This window comes from Dendrobates tinctorius, unplaced genomic scaffold, assembly GCF_039654945.1.
Source record: "Dendrobates tinctorius isolate UK_male_01 unplaced genomic scaffold, ASM3965494v1 ptg000143l, whole genome shotgun sequence".
In the NCBI taxonomy this organism is placed as follows: domain Eukaryota; kingdom Metazoa; phylum Chordata; class Amphibia; order Anura; family Dendrobatidae; genus Dendrobates; species Dendrobates tinctorius.
In genome coordinates, this window is record NW_027361810.1 from 24,638,972 (window position 1) to 24,653,886 (window position 14,915).

Below are 14,915 nucleotides of genomic sequence, written 5' to 3' on the forward strand. Positions count from 1 at the left end.
GTTGCTGTTGTGTCCTAAGTCTTGGATGGGAGTAGTGCATTTACAGCCAACTACTCCACCGGTGTCTGCTGCAGAACCATAAGTGTCCATACAACCTCGAGGACCGGGCCTCGGCCTTGCGCTGAGAACCTATAGGCAGGGTTCCTCTTCCAACCCACAACTCCTCTCTGTTCTCCTACTCCTTCGTTCCACGCTGTTCCTTCTCTCTCTTATGGAAGCTTAGGTTGCAGGTCTACGTCTTTCTCCTTTACTTCTCTTTCCCGTGCCAGCTGGCTCAGATCACTGAGGCAGCTGCAGCACTCTTTCTAAACTGAACTCAAACTGAACTCACACTAACTTCAGAACTGAACCCTTCTCGCTTGACCTCCCGTCAGACTGACCTGTAATCCTAGACTTTCCCCCTCTTTTATACTAACTCCACCCACCTCCCAGCACATCTCGTGTTACGAAGCAGGTTCCACGAAGGGTGCTCTGCTACCCCCAGCCTGAAGCTACTATGTGGACCTACTGAACTATCCTGTGTGTGGGATGCAGGTGTTGGAGTATGGAAAGGAGTTCCCAACCTACCTAGGCGGTGGGGTACCACACCTTAGGAGAAGGTGCAGTACCTCTGTGGCGACTGAGCCTCAAGGGCGCCACATACCCCCCGTTAAACACAGCACGTCCGCGGGCTGCAAGATAACAAAGTAGACAGCAAGAAACATACAAAAATTTTGTAATGCATAAACATTTCTTATACTAATCTTCCTAGTATAGGAGGTACTCATCTTGAACGTTACAAACAATTCTATCTAAAATTCTATCTAAAATTTTTAATTCTAAGTCCAATTCTCAATTCCAAGTGCTATTCTCTGTAACACATTTTCTCTCATTTTTCTCTCTCTAGTACACATTTATTTTTCTACTTTCACTGTCTCGTCTAGACGCAAGACGCTGACCGCAAGTAACTGGTCCGTCACCTGTCTACTTTCAATTCTTTATTCAATTCACTCATCTCTAGATCAGACATTCCTAATTCTTCTATAAAAGCCATTTCTCAGTTACTAATACTCCTATAAAACACATTATCAAATACTTCACAGTAAAACATTCAACAGTTATTCTTGTAAGTGCTGGACACCGCTCCCAGCCGGGATCTCTTGCAGTGTCCTTTGAGGTAGACATCATCTTCGAAAAGTGTCCATGCAAAAACATTATCTTCACAAAGTGTCTTTATATGTAAAACCAAAAAAGGGCACCTAAAGAGTTGTAACTATTTACAATAAAAGTTTTTGGATCACTCCAAGTTCATGATCGCTAGTTCAAAATTGAAGAAACGCTGCCAATCAAAACAGGGCAACAAAAGTGCTACCAGAAAAACAAAAGCATGATAGCAAAAACAAGGCACAACTGGTGCAAACAAACCCTCCTGGGTAGTGAGATTTTTGAAGTTTCTTAATGGTGATGGTCCCCTCCTGGGGTTCTGGAAGCCGAACTGGAACTGTCCTCATCCTGATTCTGGTTCCTTGCTATGGGGTCTTGAAGCTGTGGCAAATGGAACCCATGATGTATCTCAATGCCCATCAACTGCTCTCCCTCAGGTGGTTCCGCTATTCTGGTACAAGGTCTAGCTCCTAAGGCTTCTGCGGTGTGTCGGTGCCGATGAGCAACTGCCTGGGGACTTGGAAGTGAAGGGATCCCGAGATCACTGTCCCAAAATGATCCAGACCCCCCTCTGGCCTGTAGATGTCAGATCGGGCATGCCGGCTCCAACCGTACCCCCACCAGCATGGTCCTCCTCCCCATTAACCCATTAGGAAGGCCGGGATATATACCTGGGAGTTCCCGGCAGCGCGGTCTCTGCTCCGGTGCAGGTGGTGTGGCAGCAGGTGCTGCCCGGTGAGACACCGGGGACGGCGGTGGAGTCCATGGCAGCTCCGGTTCCGCGGGGGTCGCTGGCGAGGCCTGCGCAGCCGCGTCACGTCTGAGCAGGAGCTTCTCTTCCTCTGCTTCAGCTCCCTGGGCTGTGTACATCTCTTCCGGTATCAGCGGCAAAGAGGGGACAGAGTACGCTGCTGGTGGCATGGCAGCGGCTCCAAGCTCCGCAAGGTCTGCCGGGAGAAGATCCGGTGCAGCAGCAACGGGTACCAGTGTCGCGGGTACCGCAGGTGTAGGCCCCTCTGGGGCGCGCTGCCGACTCAGTCTCTCCAAGGTCTCCTGCCTCAGCAGCAGTCCGGTGGTTCAGCTTGACTATTTCTTCTTCCAAATGCCGGCGGTTCATCTCGTAGATCGGGTTGGAGCCTTCAGCCATGGCGCCAGGGAGATCCGTTTCCCCTCGCTCCTCAGGCCTCCTTCCCTCACTCTCCAAAATGGCGTTCTTCCTGCCTCGGCTCCTTTCCCGCCACTGGCTTCTTCTGCCCCTCCTTCCGGGGGCGGCGTCTTCTTCCAGCGCCTCCATACCAAGTCAGTATGCGAACCCCTCAGGGGGAGGGCAATGTCGCTGTCACATAGTAATTCAGGCAGGGAAGGCCCAATACTCTTCGCGGTCTTTTCCTAGGACCTCCCATCTCTTCACGCCCTTCTTCTCCACGCCAGCGGCCATTTCTAATGTCCATTTTACAGTCTATTAAATCAGGTCTTCTGCACATTTTCAAAAGCACAAAGTCTCACAAATTTCAGGTGCACAGAACCCGATGGTATCGGGTCTCATCATCCTGTTTGTGACGCCAAAATTGGGTCGCCCTCACACCCAGGGCAGCGGGATACCCGGTACCGGGCCGGTGTCAGGGGGAAGTGTCACAGCAGCAGTGACCCGGTCCGTGGCCCTGGGCGCCCAATATCAATGGCGGTGATGTTAATAGTATAGTTTATATGGATAGTTCGTGACGCCACCCGTGGTGTTTGGCAAGTAAGATGTTGAGCCAACGCTGCATACACATCCAGTATGACTGATGGTGTGGTGCAGCAAAGATGGTGTAGCTCCCCACAGGTGGAACTGTAGTCCCAGGGCAGTGTAGGTGCAATGGACGAGGAGAGGCGCAGAATGGTGTAGATGCTGTTACCCAGATGTAGCGGTGCTGGAGGTGCTAGCGACGAATGAATGGAGGACACCAGGGCTTGCAGTTTCAAAGCTTTACTCACAGTTCGAGGTACCCACTGGTGCCTGCCTCCGTGCCGTGTCCTCCGGGGTAGAGACTCAAACAACCTCCCGGGCAAGTCAGGGTTCTCCTCTACTCTACTTGTATGACAGACAGCTGTAGCCTCTATCGGGGACTCCTCTCAGTCCTGGCTCTCTAATCGGTTGCTGTTGTGTCCCAAGTCTTGGATGGGAGTAGTGCGTTTACAGCCAACTACTATAGGCAGGGTTCCTCTTCCAACCCACAACTCCTCTCTGTTCTCCTACTCCTTCATTCCGCGCTGTTCCTTCTCTCTCTTATGGAAGCTTAGGTTGCAGGTCTACGTCTTTCTCCTTCTCTTCGCTTTCCCGTGCCAGCTGGCTCAGATCACTGAGGCAGCTGCAGCACTCTTTCTAAACTGAACTCACACTAACTTCAGAACTGAACCCTTCTCGCCTGACCTCCGTCAGACTGACCTGTAGTCCTAGACTTTCCCCCTCTTTTATACTAACTCCACCCACCTCCCAGCACATCTAGCGTTACGAAGCAGGTTCCACGAAGGGTGCTCTGCTACCCCCAGCCTGAAGCTGCTATGTGGACCTACTGAACTATCCTGTGTGTGGGATGCAGGTGTTGGAGTATGGAAAGGAGTTCCCAACCTACCTAGGCGGTGGGGCACCACACCTTAGGAGAAGGTGCAGTACCTCTGTGGTGAGTGAGCCTCAGGGGCACCACACCTGCACCTGCTGTGCCAGTCTGTAGATCAGCCGTACTCTCTTATTGGGACATTCCAGCTACCTGTCCCTTGGGGGTCAGCTGCCGTGCGTCCAAGGTCTGTCCTGGAGTAGCACCTGGTGTCTATTGGGAGCCAAGCCTAACCCCACCAGGGGCTCTAGTGAAGAGGCAGGTGCTCACCTAGTCAAGTGCCTCAAGGATCTCCTCGAACTATGGTACAGTGGTTCCATTGTCCACATTGCAGATATCATGAGATGCTATATTGCACTGCACTTTCTAACCCAGCTGCTCTAGAACTTCTTTAAAAATAAAAAAGCTTCATCAAAAGTGTGATAAAAAAAAGACAGGAGTGCTCAGGGGAGATAAATAGTAATACAAAAGATGGAGGGCACTGTTGGTTCTACCATGCAGGTCTTGTGTAGATTCCGACAGTACCACAGTCATGGATGGTGCAGTTATGATCATACAGAAGGCAAGGTTTAAATAAAATAGGTTTTATTCATCTGGAGGCAAAACATTGTAGTGGTTATTTCTGAGAGGACACAAACCTGATGGTTACAAAGTGTTGTTATCTAACCACCAAGTTAAATGCCACACTTGGTAATACAAGGCTTGATAGCTGCAGTTCAGAAATGAGGCATCGAGCTTGCAGGTAGCACAGAACTGAGGCACAGAGCTTGGAGGTTACAAATTAGAACTGAGACGCAGAGTTTGGAGGTTACACATTAGAAATGATAAAACATGCAAAGTTTGAGGTCCACATCCGCACTGCCAGCTTGTGAAGAAATGTCGGACACCAGAAGTAATATAAAATAATGGTTTCTTATCATTTTTTAAAGAAACTGTTATTTTATAATAAATCTGGAGTCCAACATTTCTTTACACGCTGGCACAGAGGCAAAGAGCTTGGTGGCTGCACATTAGAACTGAAGCACAGAACTTGGTGGTGATATATTAGAACTGAGGAACAGAGTTTGAAGGTTACACGTTAGAAATGAGAGACATAGCTTGGTTATTACATAATAGAACTGAGGCACAAAGCTTGGTGGTTGCACATTAGAACTGAGGCACAGAAAGTGGTGGTTACATATTAGAATTGAGGGACAGGGCTTGGTGGTTGCACATTAGAACTGAGGCACAGAGCTTGAAGGTTACACAATAGAACTGAGGCACAGAGCTTGGTGGTGACATATTAGAACTGAGGCACAGAGCTTGAAGGTTACACATTACAACTTAAAAACAGAGCTTTGTGGTTCTATATTAGAACTGAGGCATAGAGCTTGGTGGTGACATATTAAAACTGAGACACAGAGCTTGGAGGTTATAGTTAACAACAGGAACAAATTATTATTGCATTTTGTGGCAGAGGGAGACCACAAGACACAGTTTGATAACTCGTTACACCTGGTAATTCATTCCCAATACTTCACAGGATACCAACAGTGCAGCCACTCAATCAGATCTCAGAGTATCTGCTTCAATCCTCAAGCCAAACTGTATCCTGCAGCCTTCTCTCAGAACTAACTCAAACAGATGCACTTTTTCTGTGATGCCGACTGTCACGTACTCACTTACTGGCCATTTCCTGCTGACCAGTAGGCACGGTCGCTGCCTCCTTGAATACTCCATTGCCACCTACAATGGAGCCTGTATGCTGCGACGCTCTGCAACCGCACATATAACCATTGACATCAGCCAACCTGAATACCCATTGCTCATACAACTTTTCTGCAAAACTTGGAAGAACACAAAATCAGTACTTGCCAACTTTCACAGCCGCACCCTGGGAGATAAATGACTCTGCTATCTACATATCAATCAAGAGCCATGCTTGCTTTTCGGTGGTTGAGCCTCTTTACGGCCATTTTCCCAAATCAATTCAGCACCACGGCTACATCTAATCACAGAGGCATCATGCACAGGAAAACTTGAGGAAAGTCTAGCTTGTATTAGACTTAGGCGGCACCCGGGAGTTTTGCCAAACCTTCGGGTCTTCTAGGAGGTCTCTCTTTTTTTTTCCTGGAGCCTCTTGAACATTTCGGGATAAACCTAAATCACCTTAATTGCAAGTAAACTTATGTTTTAAGAACAATATACAATTAGTATATGATTAAATACATACAAAACTTTACACCCAAGAGAGTATAATATAAAGTTCGAGACAGAAAGTAGCACATAGAACGGCAGAAACTGTATTTTATTTAATTACCGTTTCTTATATAAATTTCTTCTTAAATTCCCAAAGTTTACAATATCCTGGAAAGTATGCAACCCTTCTCGTATAAGTCTGCAGAGTTTTATGGTGGAGGTCAAGCAGGCAGCTAATGAGAAATTAAATATCTTATAATCAACCATTTTAGATTGGACCGATGGTGACCTAAGCCATCGGGGGCCAATCCCCCCTCTTATTAACCCCATAAAAATGCAAAAATTTCAAACCCATTTCATTTCCTGATCTGTAAAAAGTTTAAAAAAAAACAACTTTATGATCGAGGTTGTGCAGAGATCTGCCCTCTCCTGTATATAAGCCGGTGACTTTACCAGAAGAGCTGAAATTTTGCAGAAACTGAAATTTCCTGAATGCCTGCGTTTCACCCTTGGGATCCTCTTGTTGCTGAAATATGGGACTGGCTACGATATAACATCTGGGTTTTATAATCATGTCAAAGCCCAACTCCAGCTGGAGAGTTTCAGTCCGGTCTTAACACACACGCTTCCTGTAAAATTCTTACTCTCCAGCCAAATGGATGAGGCCGAAATTAGAAGCACATTTTCCAATTTTCTCATATTTTATATATACGGTGTATAAACATTTCAAGAGAAATAATGAAGCAAAATGACAGAGGAAAAAAAAAGTGAATTGTACAAAATAGGCTCAACAACAACTCTCACTGTATGTGTTTGTGTTTGCCACAAAGATCCGTATAAAGGACGGAACGGAATTTGGGGGTCGTAGTGTTTATACGTCGCCCACTGAGGGTTCCGCTCTCGGAAAGATGAGATGTTCTAGAACATAAATGAAGCAATTTCCTGTTTAAAATTTTTGATAAAATTCTCATTTTTCTGGTTATGATCTCATAAGCCGGCATGATACAGAACAAAGGAGCGATGTATACATAACTTACTAATAGATGGGCTGGATTATGGGATGCGGAGACGTCCTGGTGGTCTGGGAGGATTCTGGGATACTTTAGGGTAAAATTAATGTGCAGGATTGGAAAATCACAGCTGTTTTATGTCATAAATAGCGCCATACCGGTGCAGGGGTTGAGTCTGGAATTACAGTACGACTCTACTGCAGGAAATGGAGATGAGCTGTAAAAACACACACAATTTATGGACTGTTCGAGCCTGGCTTTTGAAAGTCAGAAGCCATGTTTTACCAATTCTGAACCTCCCCTTTAATTTTTAAAAGGTGTCCATTTTTGAAAATCCCTTGCTCAAAGAGATATAATAGTAAAGTCAGGTTGACACGGGCATTCCTACCCTTAACAGGTGCCAGTTGACGATATATTGACTAGTGCTCAATTAATGGTCCTTATAGACACATGGGACTAAAGATCGTTTGGTCCCAATACACTTTGAATATGTTTACAAATCAACTCCCCTATATACAGTATGAGGCCCACAGCTCCCCTATATACAGTATGAAACCCCATAGCTCCCCTATATGCAATATGGATCTCTACCGCTCTCCTATATACAATACGGGGCCCCACAGCTCCCCTATATACAGTATGGGGCCCCACAGCTCCCCTATATACAGTATGAGGCCCACAGTTCCCCTATATACAGTATGAGGTCCCATAGCTCCCCTATATGCAATATGGAGCCCTACCGCTCTCCTATATACAATACGGGGCCCCACAGCTCCCATATATGCAATATAGAGCCCTACCGCTCTCCTATATACAATACGGGGCCCCACAGCTCCCATATATGCAATATAGAGCTCTACCGCTCTCCTATATACAATACGGGGCCCCACAGCTCCTCTATATACAATATGGAGCCCTATCCCTCCTCTATATACAACATGGGGCCCCACAGCTCCCCTATATGCAATATGGAGCCCTATCCCTCCTCTATATACAACATGGGGCCCCACAGCTCCTCTATATACATTATGAGCCCCACACAGCTACCCTATATGTATATATATTATGGAACCCCACATCTCCTTTTGTATAGTATCAGAGCCCCCTGCTTCCCTATATAAAGTATGGGGTTCTTCAGCTCCCCTATCTATAGTATGGGACCCCTACAGCATTTCTATATACAGTATGAGGCCTCTACAGCTTCCCTATATACAATATGGAGTCCCCACAGCTTACAGTTGATTAGGGCTTTTTTATGTTTATAAAGGCCAACAATAATTATCTATTAGGCCTCCTTAAAGGGATTGCCTCAAGGTCAATACTCAGGAGCACACTCTCGGCTTTCTGATTGACACAGGGCAGTGCGCTCCTCATGATTGACAGTGGAGCTGCGGTATTGTTGAGCGGTTGTGCACTCTATGATGTTACTATCAGAGGCAGCGTTGCCTCTGTAGCACTGAAGGAGCACTGAAGCTGTCCGGATCCAGCTATCTGGCCAGTTTCAGAGCAGCAATGCAAGCTCCATAGCAAAGAGCTTGCAAGCACTGCGCTCTTTACCTAGAAAACAGCCAACCTACAGACTGCAGTAGTTGTCAGTAAAATAGGGAAGGAGCTGTACACTATACAAATAAAAATCCTTCTGTTCTGGAAAGCTAAGAAGATTGTTTAATAAGAGGATAATTGCAAAGGGGCTTGATTTTACAAACACTTTGCAGTTTAACCCATTTAAAATGTTGAGAAAACCCCTATAAAGATGCAATCAGCAAACTTTCTTCTTACTCTTTTGCCTTTTGATGGCTGCCAAGCTCATATAGGACACTAATTATGTTTTGGCTCTTATAAAAAAAATGATAATATGGGACCGCAACTATCAAGTTCCATTTCCGATCACTGGCTCGCTCTTGTCATCTGCACCTCAAAAACATCTCTAGAATTCGACCTTTTCTTACTTTTGACTCTGCAAAAACTCTTACTGTTTCTCTTATTCATTCTCGTCTGGACTATTGTAACTCTCTTCTAATCAGTCTCCCTCTTACCAAACTCTCCCCCCTCCAATCTGTCTTGAATGCTGCAGCCAGGATCATATTCCTCACCAATCGTTACACCGATGCCTCCACCTTGTGCCAGTCATTACATTGGCTACCCATCCACTCCAGAATTCAGTATAAACTCATTACCCTCACCCACAAAGCCCTCCATGGCTCAGCACCACCCTACATCTCCTCCCTCGTCTCAGTATACCACCCTACCCGTGCCCTCCGTTCTGCTAGTGACCTGAGGTTAACATCCTCAATAATCAGAACCTCCCACTCCCGTCTCCAAGACTTTTCACATGCCATGCCGATTCTTTGGAATGCACTTCCCAGGTTAATACGATTAATCCCCACAGTTTTAAGCGTGCCCTAAAAACACATTTGTTCAGACTGGCCTATCGCCTCAACGCATTAACCTAAATATCCCTATGTGGCACAGTCAAAAAATTTTACCATAACCAGGTTCCTTGTATCATGTCCCACATGCTTTATGCATTTAATAGCCCTCTGTGTCTGTACTGTTACATATTTAGACTGTTAACTGGTTCATGCAGCAACAGGAACACCATCTTACACTACGGATGGTCCAAACAATAAAAGCAATTGTTATCATCCACCTTTCATGTCTCCCCTTTTTCCTTATAGATTGTAAGCTTGCGAGCAGGGCCCTCATTCCTCTTGGTATTTGTTATGATCTATGTGATTATTGTTATGCTGTAATGACTATTGTCTGTAGAAGTCCCCTCTATAATGTAAAGTGCTGCGGAATATGTTCTCGCTATAAAAATAAAATTATTATTATTATTTCTCGCACTGACATTCCCAGAGGCTCCCTCTATAGTCACGTCTTTGCTCTTCTCATATGAATGCTTTCCAGTTCCCAACTCCTTGTGGTTTTATTTATTATGTCAGAAAGAACATAAGAGCCACATATCATCAAATATCTAAACTCCCCATACAAATTGTTTAAAGCAACAGTTTTTGTGTGCAGCTTCTATTGAGACTTTTGTGTCTCCAAGGTTACAGACTACAAACAAGCAGGGTGTAGTCTGATTTTGCAATCCCATTAAAGTTTTTTTTTTGTTAATCTGCAGGCACAATAAATAAAAGCAAGCGACAACTGGTTAAAAGAATAATATACCCAACTCTATAAGTAGGACAGATTATGAGCAGGTATTAGTAAATGTATTTACCCAAGTCATTCTGAAAGTCCTTTCAGGAAGCGCAATATAGTTAATAGAGGTAGCAGGAGATTGCAAAAACATAGCTGCCGCCTTTCAGAAGTTCCAGAAACAGCGCCACTTGTGTCCACTGGTTGCTCATGATATTTCGGCTCAGACCGCGAACATTGGACACAATTGGCGCTGTTTCTGGTGGGAGATTGCTGTGGTTTTGTAATCTTCGGCCACTCCTATAATAAATATATAAACCTATGGTTGTACAGTTCAGCTAAGTTTTATTATTTTATTTCTTTATAATAAAGCACAGACTGAATACTGCTATTGTCTGAATGTTCACTGCAAAATATGTCAGGAATGTCCCTACCTGGCTGATAGTCATTTTGTCAAGATGCCAGAAACTGATTTTTTTTTTTTCGGTTGGAGAAAACCAATACAGTTTAATTAAAAAGAAAAATAATCCTTACAATTTCAAAGTCAATATTTTTATATATTCTCTGCATTGTCATGAGCCAAGAATGAAAAAAGCCTATTAATGTAGGTTACATAGGACAGTATCTATGTCAAGTAAAGGGCTTTTTTCTCATCCATCTATAGAGGATTCGCCTGAGGTCCCACTACCAATTCCTACAGTTGGAGTCATGGTGCAGGATTCTGATTTTTTTTCTGTCTTTATAGCAGTCAATGCTATGATCCCGAGCTCGAAATAGCCTGCATAGACATAGATTTCAAATATAACTGCCTGTTCCAACCACTAGAGAGAGCTTATGAGCTTAGTGCATACTGTGTTATTATGGAGTTCAATGTATAAACTGTATGCAGGAAGCTCCCTCTAGTGGTGGTTGTAGGTAGCCTGAGTGGTAGCGGATCATGATAAAAGGGCTAGGCAAATTGATTGTAAGAACAAATCCAAGGTCGAGCAGCAAAGATCAGAATACCTGACAAGTAGCACACAGAGCACGTACACACCTCATGAGCAAAGCTATAATTGGCAGCAAAGGCAGAGAGCTTATTAAAAAGCCAGGTGATTACTCTGGACAAGAGACACATGGATAAAGCCTCTGCACATCCTGGTCCTGATTGGACAGCTAAACGGTCACTTGAGACACTGACAGTTCAGTATGCCCCAGCATCTGATTGGACGGCTGAGCTGTCCATCACTATACTGACAGCTCAGCACGCCCTGTTCCTAGATTGGACGGCAAAACTGTCATTCACTGTGCACAGGCACTTTGATAGGAGCAATCGTGACAGCTGGATGACAAAAAAAAACCATCAGGATATGGCTGATAGACACTCTGGGATTCTGGACAGCTGAGAGGTGACATCTGGGCCAGAGATGTAGATCTGAGTGTTGTCCGCATACAGGTGGTACTGGAAGCCATGGGACTTTATGAATTGTCCTAGGCCAAGGGTATAGATGGAAAAAAGTAGGGGCCCCAGGACAGAACCTTGAGGGACTCCAACAGAGAGAGGGCGGGATGAGGAGGTAGTGTGGGAGTGGGAAACGCTAAATGTGCTGTCGGAAAGGTAAGAGGCGATCCAGAAAAGGAAAGGTCTTTGATGCCAAGGGAAGAAAGAATTTGTAGCAGTAGGCAGTGGTTGACTGTCTCGAATGCAGAGGACATGTTGAGAAGGAGGAGGATAATAATAATAATAATAAATTTTATTTTTATAGCGCCGACATGTTCCGCAGCACTTTACATTTCAGAGGGGATTTGTACAGACAATAGACATTACAGCATAACAATAATCACATACAGTAGATTATAACAAATACCAAGAGGAAAGAGGGCCCTGCTCGCAAGCTTACAGTCTATGAGGAAAGAGGTAGACACGAAAGGTGGGTGGTAACAGTTGCCCTGATTGTATGGACCAGCCATAATGTTAAGTGTGTAACAGTACAGACACAGAGGGCTAATGGATGCATAAAGCATGTGGGAACATGATGCTGGGAACCTGGTTATGGTAAAATTTTTGGCTCTGCCACACAGGGATAGGTTAGGTTAATGTGTTGAGGCGATAGGCCAGTCTGAATAAATGCGTTTTCAGGACACGCTTAAAATTGTGGGGATTGGGGACTAATCGTATTGACCTGGGAAGTGCATTCCAAAGAATTGGCGCGAAGAAGAACTGATGGAGAACTGTCTGTTAGCTTTGGCTGTAAGTCATTAGTAATTTTGGTCAGGGCAGTTTCAGTGGAGTGGTAGAGGCGGAAGCCAGATTGGAGGTTGTCAAGGAGAGAGTTAGATGAGAGGTGAGAGGAAAGTTGAGCATGGACATGCTGCTCAAGGAGTTTGGAAGCAAACGGGAGCAGTGATATGGGGCGATAGCTGGGCATAGCAGTTGGGTCAAGGTTTGTTTTTTTGAGGATGGGTGTCATGGTGGCATGTTTGAAGGCAGAGGGGAAGGTACCAGAAGTTAGGGATAGGTTGAAGAGATGGGTTAGGGCTGGAATGATCATGTTAGTGAGGTTGGGGAGCAGGTGGGAAGGGATGGGGTCAAGGGCACAGGTGGTGAGGTGTGATTTGGAAAGGAGATGAGTAAGCTCTCCTTCAGTGATGTTGGAGAGGCAGGTTATTAGGGAAGGGCAGAGGTCTGGTATGTGGAGTGGTTGGGGTGGTGGAATAGAAAAGGTTTGCCTTGTTTGGTCAATCTTATTTTTGAAGTAGGTGGCAAAGTCCTCAGCAGAGATGAGGGGGGTTGGAGGTGGCAGTGGTGGGCGGAGGAGAGAGTTGAATGTGTTGAACAGTTGTTTTAGGTTTAGGATAATGAAGATACAAGGTTTGTGAAATAGGTCTGTTTAGCAGAGGTGAGGGCTGATTTTAATGCAAATGTAGCTTGTTTGAAAGCAGTGAAGTCGTCTGGCAGGCATGTTTTCCTCCATCGCCGCTCCGCAGCCTGGATGAGTGTCGAAGCTTTTTGGTGAGATTTTTCTGCCAGGGTTGCCTATTGATTCGTCGCACTTCGCCATTTGTGAGTGGGGCAACTGAGTCTATGGCTGATGTGAGGGTGACGTTATAGAAAGCGGTGGCGCTGTCCGTGTCGTGGACTGAAGATATGGAGGACAGAGGTAGAAGAGAGTCTGAGAGTCTGTGAATGTCTAGGTGTGTGAGGTTTCTGCGGGGATGTGCTAGTGGCTGGATATGGGTGACAGGTGAGGAAGAAAAGGATGAGGTGAGTAGGTGGTGGTCAGATAGGGGGAGGGGAGAGGTTATGAGATTAGATAGGGAACAGAGGCAGGTGAAGATGAGGTCTAATGTATGTCCATCTGTGTGGGTGGCTGTGGAGGACCACTGAGTAAGTCCAAAGGATGAGGTAAGTGACAGGAGTTTGGAGGCTGCTGGCTGGAGGGTGTTGGTAGGGATATTAAAGTCACCCATTATGATGGTGGGGATGTCAGCAGAGAGGAAGTGAAGAAGCCAGGTGGCGAATTGGTCGATGAAGGCAGTGGCTGAGCCCGGTGGTCGGTATATGACAGCCATTTGGAGATTAGAGGGAGAGTAGATACGGACAGAGTGGAACTCGAAAGAAGGGAGGATAAGTGAGGGTAGGGGTTGGATAGGGTTGAAGGAGCAGTTTTTAGAAAGAAGGAAAACCACTCCTCCGCCATGTCTGTTGCCAGAGCGAGGAGTGTAGGTAAAGTTAAGGCCACCATAACTCAGTGCAGCAGGGGAGGCTGTGTCAGGGGGCGCCAGCCAGGTCTAGGAAGGAAAGGTTGCGGAAAGTAAAGAGATCGTGGATCACGTGGAGCTTGTTGCAGACGGAGCGGGCTTTCCAAAGTGCTCCAAAGAGAGGAAGCAGGGGATGGGCACAGATATTAAGTGTGAGGTATTGCGGTAGTTTCTCTTAGTGTGAGAAAGATGGGGGTGAGGATTAGTGGGATGTATGAGGCGGGGGGGCAGGATTGAGGGATATGTCGCCAGCAGTGAGAAGAAGCAGAGAAAGGGAAAGCAGGTGGGTGAAGGAGAGTGATCGCCTTATATTATATTTTAGTAGGAGAGGTCTGAGGTTAAGGAGCAGGTCTGCAGATGAAGCAAGGTAGGGTGGGTAAGAGAGAGGGGGAGATAGTTATTTGGTTTGAGGGTGCAGGGGTTTGGGGATAGCGAAGGAGAGTGAGGATTAGTGGAGCAAAAACGGTGATGGCAAATGTGAGCATAGTTACAGAGCAGGTTAAGAAAAGAAAGACTCGTAAAATTAGAAATCAGTGGTTATTCTTATGTTCTGGCCGATTTCTGGACTATTTTTGGTATATTTTTGATGTAACACTTAAAATATGTGACATCAAATGATGTCACATCTGACCACGGTCAAATCTGACCTGCTCCATTCAACTTATACCATTGAAATGTCCATGATATGAAGCCAGGTGAGAGAGAGGGGAGGAGGAGGCAGCAGGAGGAGAGTTCACAGCAGCGAGCAATTAACAGATTGCAGTTAATGGAACATTTGACTAATATCAAAGCTGAAGAAAGACACACAATAAAGGTACCGTCACATTTAGTGATGCACCAGCGTTCCCGACCACGATATGACCCGGTCAGGATCGCTGGTGCATCGCTAAATGGTCGCTAGTGAGCTGCAAACAGGCAGATCTCACCAGCGACATAGCAAGGGTTGGGGGTCGTTACTTACCTGTCAGACGAGGCGATGAAGACGTCCTCCCGCCCGCGTCCACGCGTCGCTCATTGGCGCCAGCAGGAAGCCCAGCAGGAAGTGGCCGACGAGAAACGGCCCAGGGCGTTCTCGTGCGATCAGTGATAACCAGCGGGGGAG